Genomic DNA, 13,532 nt, shown 5'->3' with positions numbered 1-13,532 from the left:
CTGAGAGGAAGGGGTGTCTATGGTCCACACTGTCAGGGTGTTGAGTTAACCGGGAGACAAAGACTGCAGGGACGGGAAGATTTCTGTTGACTAATACACTGTGTGTGGACCCCGCTAGGAATTCTGGTGTTGTGACCCGAATCGTGACAAACACCACGCTGCCCACTCCACCAACAACACGGCACAGCCGGACACATAACAGGGGACTTTACATCCCACAACACTGGATTCAGTGATGAAACCCGTGATTAATGTTGTTGTCCCACTGAAATCATAAGGAATGCCAATTAAGGTGCTTTTAAATGCGAGCGTTCCCTTACAGGGGACGTCACACAGACTCACCTTTGCGCCTGACGTCACGCATGTGCTCCCCCACACCTGGATCTGCCCTCGCGTACCCTCACGTCTTAAATAACTAAATGTTAGATAGATAACGTATGGGGAAAGAAGGAGAGGAGGGGCATTAACAGAAGTTAATCAATAGTAATCAATATTCAGTTTCAATAAAAAGAGTAATCAATAGTCATACCATCAGGTTGTAATATCAGGTGTTGTTCCTCCAACCTGAGTGTGGCTTCATCTTGAAGTAGAGGAGGCCATGGACAGACATATCAGAATGGGAATGGGACGTGGAATTAAAATGTGTGGCCAGTGGGAGGTCCTGCTTTCTCTGACGGACTGAGCGTGGGTGTTCAGAAACACAAGGATGCGCAAGTAGAGAATATGGCAGAGGATGGTTTCGATCCATCGACCCCTGGATTATGGACCCACCACGCTTCCGCTGCGCCACTCTGCTACTAACCGGATTAACTCAGCAGATCCGGGCAGTATGTATGGAACTGAATACAAAGGGAACGTTTCGGGCCGAGACCCTTCAGTAGAACTGGAAAGGAAGAGGGAAGAGGCAATACCATTGAGTGAGTTAGAATGTGTGGGTTGCTTTTCTGTGAGGGTCTGTCTTTAAACAGCACATTCCTCAGAACAGGGAGCGGACTTTCTGCTGAAACCAAATCCAACCGGTTCGAAGTTTCACTCTCAGTCACGCAAACAAAGTCACTTTAGAATTCTATTCAACTATTTAATGTACAAGGGTATAATGTACAATGAAATGAATGTACAAGGGTATACGTGCTATCGTAGGGACAGAAATGTGGGCAGAGGGGGTAGGGTGGCCCTGTTGGTGAGGAATGAGATTCAGTACTTTGCAAGGGGGTACATAGGATCAGGAGAAGTAGAGTCTGTGTAGATAGAACTGACGAACAGTAAGGGCAAAAAGACCCTAATGGGTCTTGTCTATAGGCCCTCAAACAGTAGCATGGATATTGGGTGCAAGTTGAATAGGAAGTTAACATTGACATCTGGCAAAGGTAATGTCGCAGTAGTTATGGGGGATTTCAACATGCAGGTGAACTGGGAGAATCAGGTTGGTGCTGGACCCCAGGATAGGGAGTTTGTAGAGTGCCTACGGGATGCATTCTTGGAACAGCTTGTACGAGAGTCGACCAGGGACAAGGATATTCTGGATTTAGTGTTATGTAATGAACAGGATTTGATAAGCGATCTTGAAGAAAAGGAGCCATTAGGAGGTAGTGACCTTAATATAAGTTTTTATCTGCAATTTGAGAAGGTTAAGGGCGGATCGGAGGTGTCAGTGTTGCAGTTGAACAAAGGAGACTATGAAGCCATGAGGGAGGAGCTGGCCAACGTAAAATGGACAGATATCCTAGCAGAAAAGACAGTAGAAGAGCAATGACAGGTATTCTTGGGAATAATGCACAAGGTGCAAAATCAGTTCATCCCCCGGAGAAGGAAGGATTGAAAGGGAGGAAAGGGGCCACAGTGGTTGACAAAGGAAGTCAGAGATTGCATAGCATTAAAAAAAAGAGGAGTATGACAGAGTGGGGAAACAAATGATTGGGAATTTTTTTAAGGAACGACAGAACTTAACGGAAAAGGCAATACGCGGAGAAAAAATGAGTTACAAACGCAAGCTAGCCAATAATATAAAAGAGGATAGCAAAAGCTTTTTTTAGGTATGTGAAGAGAAAGAAGTTAGTTAAGTACAATACTGGGCCCTTGAAGAATGAATTGGGTGAAATTGTTATGGGAAACAGAGAAATGGAAGAAGAATTTAATAAGTACTTTAGATCTGTCTTCTCTGGTGAAGACACAAGCAATCTCCCAGATGTATGGGTGGGCCAAGGACATAGGGTAACAGAGGAAAGGAAACAGATTGACATTAGGAAGGAAACGGTGATGAGTAGACTGATGGGACTGAAGGCTGACAAATCCCCAAGCTCCAGATGGTCTGCATCCAAGGGTACTAAAGGAGGTGGCACTGGAAATTGCGGATGCATTGGTAGTCATTTTAAAATGTTCCTTAGATTCAGGATCAGTTCCTGAGGATTGGAGAATGACTAATGTTATCCCACTTTTTAAGAAAGGAAGGAGGGGGGAAACAGAGAACTATCGTCCTGTCAGCCTAACAACAGTAGTGGGGAAGATGCAAAGATGAAATAGTGGCATATCTAGATAGCAGTGATAGGATTGCGCCGAGCCAGCATGGATTTACCAAGGGCAAATCATGCTTGACTAATCTGTTGGAGTTTTTCGATGATGTAACCAGGATGTTGGACAAGGGAGATCCAGAAGATGTAGTGTACCTCGATTTTCAGAAGGCATTTGATAAGGGCCCACATAGGAGATTGGTGGGTAAAATCACAGCTCATGGCATTGGGGATAGGATATTGACATGAATAGAAAACTGGTTGGCAGATAGAAAGCAAAGGGTAGTGGTGAATGGGTGTTTCTCGGAATGGCATGTGGTAACTAGTGGGGTGCCACAGGGCTCGGTATTGGGACCACAGCTGTTTACGAATTACATCAACGATTTAGATAAATGCATTGCGAATAACATCAGCAAGTTTCCTGATGATACTAAGCTGGGTGGCAGTGTGACATGTGATGAGGATGTTAGGAGAATTCAGGGTGGCTTGGATAGGCTGGGTGAGTGGGCAGATACTTGGCAGATGAAGTTAATGTGAATAAGTGTGAGGTTATCCACTTTGGGAGTAAGAACAGGAAGGCAGATTATGATATGGACGATGTAAAGTTAGGTAAAGGAGAAATACCAAGAAATCTAGGAGTCCTTGTTCATCAGTCACTGAAGGTGAATGAGCAACAGCAGCAGGCAGTGAAGAAGGCTAATGGAATGTTGGCCTTTATTACAAAGGGAATTGAGTACAAGAGCAAGTAAATCCTTTTGCATTTGTACAGGGCCCTGGTGAGACCACACTTGGAGATTTGTGCACAGTTCAGGTCTCCAGGGTTAAGGAAGGACAACCTGGCTGTCGAGGAAGTGCAGCGTATATTCACAAGGTTAATTCCTGGGATGTCCGGACTGTTTTACACAGAGCGGTTAGAGAGACTGGGCTTGTATACGCTGGAATTAAGGAGATTGAGAGGGGTTCTGATTGCAATATATAAGATTATTAAGGGATTTGACGAGATAGAGGCAGGAAATATTTTCCAGATGCTGGGAGAGTCCAGTACCAGAGGGCATGGTTTACGAATAAAGGGTAAGTGATTTAGAACAGAGTTAAGGAAAAACGTCTTCTTCCAGAGAGTTGTGGGGATGTGGAATGCACTGCCTCAGAAGGCAATGGAGTCTAATTCTCTGGATGCTTCCAAGAAGGAGCTAGATAGGTATCTGATGGATAGGGGAATCAAGGGATATGGGGACAAGGCAGGGACTGGGTATTGATAATGAATGATCAGCCATGATCTCAGAATGGCGGTGCAGACTCGAGGGGCCGAATGGTCTACTTCTGCACCTATTGTCTATTGTCTATTTCTGTACATGCAAAGATGCTAAACTGTTAATAGTTAATAGTTTAACTATTAACTATTTCTTCTGCCGGGAAGAGCAATAAACCAATGAATATGTAATTTATCTTAAAGGATGGGCTTGAACCAGCTACGTAACCAATTAGAGTTGCTGCCCTAGTTGCTGTGAGATTGCAGAATTTGACTATTTTTACTTCAAACTCAAATATCTGCAGTTGTTTTAAAAGTATTTTTTCCACAATGCTTTTAAGAAAAATCACTCCATGACATTATTCACAAATGTGAAATACTTTAATACAAAGACATGACACAGTGCATGAAACGTGTATGTTTCCCTGTTAAAGGAAACATGCTAAATACCCCTTTAATTTTGCTGATGTAAGTTTAAATGTGCGGAGCAAAATGGAGAGTGAGAATGTAATCAATGAGGGAGGGGTGAGGGAAACGGGTTTCAGGCAGAAGTGGTTTCGAGTGTGGAGTGAGCACGAGGGTTGTTGGGAAAGGATGAGTGAGGGTGATGTGTGGGGAACAGAATGAGGTAAGTGCAAAGATTGGAGGAAAGAGATGTAGAAGAAAGCATCGGCTCACTACAGGAAGGGTCTGGAAACCATAGAAAGAGTGAGAGGAGATTTACAAGGATTTTGCCTGGATTGGGGAGCATGCGTTTTGAAAACAGTTTGAGTGAACTCGGCCTTTGCTCCTTGGAGCGTCGGAGGATGAGAGGTGGTCTGATAGAGGTGTACAAGATGATGAGAGGCATTGATCCTGCGGATTGTCAGAGGCTTTTTCCCCAGGGCAGAAATGGCTAACACGAGAGGGCACAGTTTTAAAGTGCTTGGAATTAGCTGCAGAGGAGATGACAGGAGTAGGTACAAAGAGTGGCGAGTGCGTGGAATGGGCTGTTGGTGACGGTGGTGGAGGTGGATATGACAGGGTCCTTTAAGAGGCTCCTAGATAGGTACATGGAGCTGAGTAAAATAGGGGGTTATGTGTAAACCTAGGTGATTTCCAAAGTAAGGACATGTTCGACTCAGCTTTGTGGGCCGAAGGGCCTGTATTGTGCTGTTGACTTTCTTTGTTTCAATGAAAGAGAACGACAGTGAGGAGGTGTGGATGAGTGAGAGAGGTGCTGTGACTGGGCGGAATAATTAGACTAACTGTTTAATCATCCACAGTCCAAAGGTTGTTAGACGTGGCTAATCACAAATCACTGAGCAAATCCAGGGTGAGATTCCAGTTTTTGGTCTCTGTATTCCACACCAGGAGTTTCACCAGGGTCTGGTGTAAGCGGCTGTCTGGCCTTGCACATTCCACATTCCAGTGAGTGGTCACTCTGCGAAAACGAAACCCAAGCGGTTCAACATTTCAATCTCATTCCGATGTGAAAGCATTCATATTAGTATTCTGCTAAGCTGTCTCTGCTGCAGGGAAGGTCAGTGAATCTGAAAACTGATATAAAGAACAGTACCAATGGTCTCGAAACTGCAACGTTATCAATTACCTGCTTGCTGTGAGTTTCCAGAATTGTACAACATTTTCTTTCAGACTCACATTATCTACAGTTGTCTCTAAAAAAATTATTTCATGATACTTAAAAAAAATCAGGTTGTGACATTTACCAGACCATATGACTTGGAGCAGAATTCAGCCTATCGATTCAGCTCCGCCACTCCATCATGGCTGACCCCTGATCCCACTCAACCCCATACATCTGCCTTCTCACCATAACCTTTGATGCCCTAACCGATCAGGAGACTACCAACCTCTGCCTTAAATATTCCCACAGACTTGGCCTCCACTACAGTCTGTGGCAGAGCATTCCACAGATTCACTACTCTCTGTCGAAAGAGAAAAATCATTTTTTCATCTTTTCTAAACAGTTACCCCTCAATTTTGAGGCTGTTTCCTTTAGGTTTGGATACACCCACCATCCTCTCCACATCTACCCTCGCCGGTCCTTTCAACATTCGGTAGGTTTCAATGAGATCCCCCAGCATTCCTGTAATTCCAGTCAGTACAGGCCCAAAGCTGCCACATGCTCCTCATATGTGAACCTCTTCATTGCTGGAATCATCCTCATGAACCTCCTGCGGTCACTCAACGATGACAACACATCGTTTCCGAGATATTGGACACAAATCTGTTGACAATACTGAAAGTATGGCCCGATTAGTATCTCAGAATTTTGTACTCAGATTAGTGTACTCAGAATTTTCTCCTTGCTTTTATATTCTATTCCCTTTGAAATAAAGAACAGCATTGCATTTGCCTTCTTCACTACAGACTCAACCTTTAAATTAACGTTCAAGGAAATTAACCTTGCACGTGTACTCATGATCCTTTCTGCACTTGTGATGTTTGAGCCTTCTCCCCATCTAGATGATAGTCTGCACTATTGTTCCTTCTACCAGAATGTGTTATCATACTTTTCCCAACACTGTATTCCCTTTGACACTTTTTGTCCATTCTTCCAATTTGTCTGAGTCATTGCTTCATCCGCACTACCTATTGCTCCACCTATCTTCGTATCATCCACAAACTTTGCCACAAAGCCATCCACATTCCATTATCTAAATCACTGATAAATAATGCGAAGAACTGTGGTCCCAATACTGACCCCTGAGGATCACCACTAGTCACCGGCAGCCAACGAGAAAAGCCTCCTTTTATTCCCACTGACAGCCTTCTGCCTGTCAACCATTCCCCTATTCCAGTAATGCCACAGGATTTTAGCTTTTTAAGCAGCCTCATGTGTGGCACCTTACCAAATGTCTTCTGAAAATGTAAGCAAAGTATATCCACTGTCTTCCCTTTGACCACCCTGCTGGTTACTTCCTCAAAGAACTCTAGTAGGTTTATCGGGCAAGATTTCTCTCCACAAAAACCACGATGACTTTGACTTATTTTATCATTTGTCTCCAAGTACCCCGAAACCACATTCTTAATAATAGACTCCAACTGCTCCCCAACCACTAACATAAGGATAACTGGCCTATAATTTCCTTTTTTTTACGGTCATCGCATCTTAAAGAGCGGAGTGACATTTACAATCTTTCAGTCCAACAGATCTGCAGGTGAAGTGTTGCCTCTCTTGGAAGGACTGGCAGTTGTAGCATTCTGGCCGCCTACAGAGATAAGTGCCAGGAGGCAGATTAGTGGGGACGGATCACTGTGGAAGTGTAGGTGAGTTAGCGTTAGTGTTAGGATCCTTTTTTGAGATGACTGAAGTTGTGGAGAATGTTGTGTTGATGCAGAACCTGACTGGTTGGTAGTTTATGACAAGAGGAAGACCATCACTGTTAAGGCAGAAGGAAATGGAGGAGATTCGGGTGAGAGCAGCATCAGTGGTAGAGGACGGGAAACGACATTCTTTGAAGAAGAACATCTGTGATGTCCTGAAGTGAAAATCATCACCCTGGGAATAAATCTCAACACCCCCTTCTCAACACCTCTCTCCCCAAGCACCCCCTCTCTCAGCACACACCACCCCTCAGCACCCCTTTCCCCAAGCACACCCCTCTCTCAACACACCCCCTCCCTCCACACTTTCTCTACACACCCCTCTCAGCACCTCCCTCCCCAAGCACCCCCTCTCTCAACATATCCCCCTCTCTCAACACACCCTCTCCATCCACCCTTTCTCAACACCCCCCTCTCAGCACCTCCCTCCCCACGCACAACTCCTCTCAGCACACACCCTCTCCCTCAACACCCCACCTCTCCCTCCACCCCGTCTTAGCACTTCCTTTCCTAAGCACACCGCCTCTCTCAGCACACACCCTCTCCCTCAACACCCCACCCCTCCCTCCACCCTCTCTACCCGCGCACGCCCCCTTCCCTGCGCATCCCCTCTCTCCGCACTCCCCTGTCTCAGCACACACCCCCTCTCTCAACTCATCCCCCTCTCTCAACACTTCCTTTCCCTCAACACCACCCTCCCTACCTCCATCTCCCTCTGCTACGCAGCATCGTCCTGCAAAAGTTGCTCTACTATTTACCCCTGCCGTCCCACTCCCTACTCTTCCCCTCCCTCTCACACCCCCCCTCACCCGGAGGGGCGGATATAAAGTGGGGAAAGAGAAGAGGGGTGCGAAGGGAATAGACAGGCCGTACCTGGAGAGGAAAGAGAAGACGAGGGGTGAAGGCGCGAGAGAGCGGGGTAGGGTGTAGGGAAAGAAGGAAAGGGAGAGTAGGGAAAGAGGAAGGAGCGTCTAGCGGGGAGGAGAGAGCAAGGGATGAGGAGAGAGCGGGAGGGGGAGGAGAGAACGGGGTTAGGTGGGGAAGAGAGAGCGGGAGGAAAAGAAGACGGGGGTGGGATTGGGAGGAGAGCACAACGGGGAGGGGCGGGTGGGAGGCGAGCGAGTGTTTTTGTAATGAGCGACTGACACTGTATAACCAAATGATCTCGGGTGTAGCGGCTCAGACTGAAATCTGCGTGCACGGTGAGCACCGTTCACCAGGGACCGCGCTGAACTCGGTCCGGTTTCAACATCACAGTAAGTGTTGTCTCCGATTCTCCAGAATCAGGGAACGTTTTCAACGGGATTCGGCTTCTGTCGGGACCGGGAGGGAATTCAGTGGCAGAAGGGGAATCTGAAATCTTCAAATTAATGAATTAATTATTGACCAAATGGATTAAAAGAAACGATTACCTTCAATTGCAAACCTTCTCCAGTTGTTCTCGTCGCTGCAGAAAAGCCTTTCGCACCGACAATGATATGCGAAATGTCCCCACGGGGCAGGGAAATAGTCTCTGTCCCTCTTCTCCCTCTCACCCCTCTCACTCCCTGTCACTCACTCACTCACATACACACGAAAATCTATTCGGAAAACAGAGCTACTCTGAGATGTTGCCGATCGGATCGTCGCAGTGGACAATGCGGCAGATATATTTATTTAATTAAATTGTGTATTTTTAATAGATATGTAAAAACTCTTAAAGTCCGATCGGAATTCAAACAAGTCGAAATTCAGATTGCAGACACTGGTGAACTTTCTTTTCTATATCATCGGTGTTTTTATTTTTTTTCCCCCTGTAACAGAAATATTTGAACAGTGTTAAATTAGCTTTGTTCACAGTTGAAGGTGAGTGCGGAAAGTCGAACTGGTTTGTATGGTACAGAGAATCGTGCTGTGAGTTTTCACAGATTATCAACACCCCCCCCCCTTCCCCTCCTCCCCCGAAGCTACTAAATGACCCTCGCCTGACTGCCTGCTGTAAAGTTAGAATCTACCCACACGGAAACTGAACATTCTTAAGGTGAGAATAATTCAGCATCTGATATTTATTTCCGATCTTTATTTCCAACCGACACGTTACCTGTGTTTTGGATTAGTGATCAAGAAGTTACTTGCAAACAAGAGAAAATTTACAGATTCAGGAGCAACACACACGAAATGTTGGAGAAACTCAGCAGGCCAGACAGCATCTAGGAAAAGAGTGAACGGACGACGTTTTGGGCCAAAATCCTTCGATAGGACTCCTTTCCGAGATGTTGCCTGGCCTGCTGAGTTCCTCCGGCATTTAGTGTGTTTTGCAAGAAGTTATTCGCTCTATTTCAAGTCTCCTCTGTCGGTCGTGGTATTTGTGTTCTTGCATTATCCTGTCTGCACGGTTGAGATTCTCTACAGTTTATGTCAAGTTTAAAAACAGTTCCCGAATCAGGGGTTACGATTCGAAAGCAAGCCTGAGAAAAGTTGTTTAGCCAACACGGCTTCTAATAATAGAAAACAGAACCGCGTTACAATAAGTATCTGTTACTAAAATTTAAATTATATAAGTATTGCAAAAATGAATTCAGTGAAGTACGTTCGTGGGTTCCATGTCAATTCCGAAATGGGATGGCAGAGGGAAGGAAGCGGTGCCTGACTAGTTGAGTGTGTGCCCTCAATCTCCTGTACCACCTTCCTGCTGATACCAACGAGAAGAGGGCATCTCCTTGCTGAAGCAGATCCCTAATGGTTGATGCCACGGTTTTGTAATAGCTGCCGTGCATTCTTTGTAACTGCATCGGTATGCTGGGCCCTGGAGATCCTCAGAGATGCTGACACACAGGGACATGAAGTTGCTCTTCCTGGGCACTGGTATAATTGTTAGCCTTCTAAGGGATGTTCAAACTTCCAACTGCAGCAAAAATGACCCCATTTCTGAAGCATTCACAGAATACAACTCCTGTTTCTCTGGGGTGGCTGAAATCCCTTGTAAATCTGTGTGACGACAGCACCCACCATTTCCTCACTCTCCTGAAATTGGCGGAAACACCAAAAAATTCCCACGATGTATTTTATTGAAGGAAAGGCAGATGAGCTTAGGTCATAGATTAACACATGACATTCTGATATTGTCACCATCAATGAGACTGGCTTGCAGAGAACTGGCAGATCAATAATCTGGGGTTCTGTTGTTTTGGACAGGACAGAGCGTGAGGGATTAAAGGGGTAGGGGTTGTTTCACTCAGGGAAACTGTCACGGCAGTGTGCAGTATGGGCAGATGGGAGAACTCATCTAGTGAGGTTTTATGGGTAGATCGGAGAAATAAAATTTGTTTGAACATGTTAATGGGTCTATCTTATAGACCATCCAAGAGTCTGTGGGATTTAGAGGATCAAATTAGTAGACGTCAGAGAATATTGCAAGAACCATAATTTGTTATAACATGATTTTAACTCTCCACATACAGACTGGAACTCTCATACTGTAGATGTACTCATGTAGTTGACAAATGTCTAACAGAAGTTTCATTAATCAGTACATTGAAGTCCCAAAGACTCAAGTGTGATACTTGATCTCCCATTGGGGACTGAGACAGGACAGAGGTAATAGAAGTCTGTGTAGGGAAACTGTTTGCATCTGGTGATCACCATGCCATCAGATTCAAAGGAAGTATGGCGAACGACAGCTCTGCTCCGTGGTATTGACGCCCTGGTAAAGAAAACAAAACGTACAAACAAGCTGGATGAACTCAGCAGGTCGGGCAGCATCCGTCATCAGACTGATTAGGGACATCCAACATGACTTTGTGTGTTCTAGACAGTCTATTGAGTTTTTCAAAGAGGTTACAAGGAATGTTACCAGGAAAGTTGATGAAGGCAAGGCTCTGGATATTGTCCACATGGACTTTAGCAAGGCATTTGGCAAGGTCCCGCATAGGGTGTTGACCAATAAATTTCATTCTCTTGGCATTCAAGTTGATTTAGTAAATGGGAGTAGACATTAGCATAGAGGAGGAAGGCGGATAGTGGTAGCAGATGGTTGCCTCTCTGACTGGAGACCCGTGACTTGTGGATTTCCAGAGGGATCGGTGCTGATATCCGTTGTTGTTTGTCAACTTTATCAATGATCTCGATGATAATTAGATTATCCGGATCAGCAAATTGGCAGATGAAACCAAGGTTCGGGGTATATTTGACAGCGAGGAAAACTAACAGAGCTGACAGCGAGATCTGCGCCAGGAGTAAAAATGTCTGACAATGGCAGATGGAGTTTAATGCAGGCTTGTGAGCTGTTACGCTTCAGTAGGATCAACCAGGGTGGGTCTTACACAATGAAGGGTTCGGCACTGAGGGGTGCGGTAGGACAAAGGCATCCGGGAATACGGATCCATAACTCACTAAAAGTGGCAGCACACCCAGATAAGTTAGTAAAGAAATCTATGGCACATTCGCCTTCATAAATTAAAGTATTCAGTACAGGTGACTGCATGATATAAGATAGTTATGAGGCCTAATTTGGAGTATGTTTGCAGTTTATGTCACCTACCCACAGGAAAGATGTAAATAAGGTTGACAGAATACAAGGAAAATTTACAAGGATGTTGCTGCGTTTGGGGGACCTGAGTTATAAGTGAAGATTGAATATGTTACGACTTTGTTCCTTGGAACGCGGACGATTTGGGGGAGATTTTATGGAAGTCTACAAAATCATGAGGGGTATAGACAGGGTAGATAGGGTTGAGGAATGAGGCTAATGAGAGTTAGGTCAGGGGACAGAGGGGAGTGAGGCTCCCATTTTTAATCGGCAAACAGCTCCCCCCCCTCCCCCATGCTCATCTCAATCAGTGCGTCCTTCCCTCCCTGTCGACCATTTTAATGTATCTGACGATATTCAGTGAGTGCGTCACTCCCTCCCCCGGTAAAACCTCTGGCCATTTGGAATAAATGACTTTTAAGAGAAATAAATTCGGCAAGTATTTCCGGCGCGGTGTGGAATGAAACCATGGGCGGGGAGAGTTCTTGAGACAATAGTTGTCCAGATGGAAATGCAAACATCTCTACCAGTTTTTTTTCCAGTTCGTAGAAATATATAGTCGAACGTGTTTGCTTTAACTTCAGCAGAAATGCAGCCCCCTGTACCTGAATAGGCGAGGGAGGTTTGAGCTGAAACTCTATCCATGTCAGGCAGACTTTCTTACACAGAGGGCGGAGTTCAGACCTTCCCACTGGTTGCGATGAAAGAAAAAGGAGAGATCCACACGGAAACCCGGACAGAAAGGTTAACGCAGCCTGTTTGTTTTCCTCTTTAGGGTTGCGACATTGACCCCACTCCCGCCTCCTCCCGCTGTCAGACCCGTCCTGAGCCGGTGAGAGTTAGTGTGACCCGGACTGCGGCAATCCCGCTCTACCCCGGCTCACCCGGCCCTGTCCATCTGTAATGAGTGACCACTCCCAACCCCTCCCGCTGTCAGACCCGTCCTGAGCCGGTGAGAGTTAGTGTGACCCGGACTGCGGCAGTCCCGCTCTACCCCGGCTCACCCGGCCCTGTCCATCTGTAATGAGCGGCGGACGCATCACAGCCGAGTGCCTCGGGAGCAGCAGCTCAGACCCAACTCTCCGTACAGAGTGAGCACACCGGTTCAGGACCATTGTTGGTCACCGGGGAAGTCGGACTGTGATTTGCTGGGACCACACTGAACGCCGGCCGGTTACAGTATCAGAGGTAAGTGTTGTCTATGATTCTGCACAGCTATTCAGGATTTAGAGCGAGGCTCGGATTTGGTCAAAACCGTGAGTGAATTTAGTGGGAGAAGGGAGTTCTGACACGTTAATGTTAACGAGGCAATTGCTGTCCAAATGGATTAAGAGAAACGACGTATTTGCCGTCAACCAGAATTACTCTCCTGGCTGATTTCTAGTGAATGTGAGCAGAAAGCATTTTTCACCCCGGTAGTGACATATGAAATATCCAACGGAGCAGTCACCCGTCACCGATCTCTCTGAAACAAGGTATATCAGCAGATGCTGGAAATCTGAGCAAGACAAACAAAATGCTGAAGGAACTCTGCAGGCCAGGCAGCGTCTATGGAGAAAAGAACAGTCGACCTTCGAGACCCCAGCTAATGGATTTTACATCGCGTCATTGGTTCTATCACTCTTCTCTGTACGACAAAGAGTTAAACTTTCTTCACGCTTGAATGACAGTGTTTTCACTGGAACACTGGAATTTAGGAGGCTGAGAGGGTATCTGATTGAAACATATAAGATTATTAAGGGATTGTACACGCCAGTGGCAGGAAAAATGTTCCCGATGTTGGGGAAGTACAAATCAGAGGCCACAGATTAAGAATAAGGGGTAGGGCGGTAGGCCATTTAGAACAGAGTTGAGGAAATACTTTTTCACCCAGAGACTTGTGGATCTACGGAATGATCTGCCTCAGAAGGCAGTGGAGGCCAATTCTCTGGATGCTTTC

Source organism: Hypanus sabinus, unplaced genomic scaffold (assembly GCF_030144855.1).
Source record: "Hypanus sabinus isolate sHypSab1 unplaced genomic scaffold, sHypSab1.hap1 scaffold_1033, whole genome shotgun sequence".
Classification (NCBI taxonomy): Eukaryota; Metazoa; Chordata; class Chondrichthyes; order Myliobatiformes; family Dasyatidae; genus Hypanus; species Hypanus sabinus.
Note: the sequence above shows the minus strand (reverse complement) of the source record.